Source organism: Octopus bimaculoides, chromosome 2 (assembly GCF_001194135.2).
Source record: "Octopus bimaculoides isolate UCB-OBI-ISO-001 chromosome 2, ASM119413v2, whole genome shotgun sequence".
NCBI classification, from domain to species: Eukaryota; Metazoa; Mollusca; class Cephalopoda; order Octopoda; family Octopodidae; genus Octopus; species Octopus bimaculoides.
Window position 1 is genome coordinate 147,259,607 of NC_068982.1, and position 1,529 is coordinate 147,261,135.

Below are 1,529 nucleotides of genomic sequence, written 5' to 3' on the forward strand. Positions count from 1 at the left end.
ATATATACATGACTGTGTATAGGAATACGTTTGTTATTTACATCATATGTATGCAATTCATTTCTCCATTTTTGTAGGCAATATGTATACATATATCTCTCAATAGTATATTGTTAGATTTTTCATTTATATATTATTCAAACTATGCTTGACTCTACCATAACCTATATTTAAGTGTAACTACAATTGCATATTTAAATTTATATACAGCACAAAACCTTTGTTTTTGTATATAATAGACTGTATTTGAATTTCACCGACATTCCAATTATTTGATACAAGAAAGTAATTTTTTAGCGGAAGTGTTATTCTAGTCACTGAAATGTTTCTTAGTTACCGACTATTGTAATACATAAAGCAATTACTTATTACAATGAGTTAGTCTGCTAGACAATATAGTTGGAAGAATATATTAAGTCATAAACTTTCTTTATGGAAATTTTCCAAATACCATTATGATTAATTACTATACGATCTGCTGCCTGTGTGCAGAGTGCGTGTTATGAAAGAGTGGGAAAGGGAAAGAGAGGGAGAGGAAAAGAGAGTTTGGGAGTTAGGGGGAGGGAGAGAGAGAAAGAGAGAGAGGGAGAGGAAAAGAGAGGAAGACTAAAACTCCTATCTTGCTACTGCAATTATGCTATTAATGACCTTCTTGAAGAAACAAAGATAAAAACCTGCTACATAGCGAGGTTTTAAATCTGTATAAATCTTCATAATATCCCGTGGCCCTTTTTTCATGCAGAACGAGACGTTTCCATGATCAATTATCTTCGCAGGCTTTCTAGGATGGTTAGTTTTCACTGTTCTTGTTCAGCTAGAACATATGAAATTGGCTATGCAATTAAAACGTTTGCTCAGCAAACATGCGCTTCCGAGTAGGATTCTAATGCGCAACACCATGAGTGAATATCTTTTGTTATAGTGTCTCACATGTTCGTGATTGTGTATTAAATTCCCCTTTGTATATCAGCGTAAGATGTAAGCATCGACGAGAAATACATGGAACAGTTCATCTTTCCGAGTCAATAAATTAGTTACTAGCCCAAGCTGATGGATTGGTGCAGTTGTTAGAACACTGGGAGAGACGCTTGCCGGCACCTGTTCCACTTGCTTCTGCCAAAGTGGCAATGCTGACAGGAACGCTCAATTCAACCTCCATTTTACCATCGTGAATCATAACATTATGCATCAACAACGAGTTGAGAGTTTCTTCCACCAACAAACCGGTAAATCTCTCTATTCAATCACTTCCGACATAATCGTCTCTCTTGCCGAAGAAGCCATGCAATGGGACTGAACCCGGAGCCATGTGGTTGAGAAGCCACACCTGAATATATTATATATATATATATATATATATATATATATGTGTGTGTGTGTGTATGTGTGTGTATGTGTGTGTGTGTGTGTGTATGTATGTATGTATGTGTATATATACATGTATATAGGAATATGTGAGTGAATATATATATATATATATATATATATATATATACATACATATATACATACATATATATATACATATA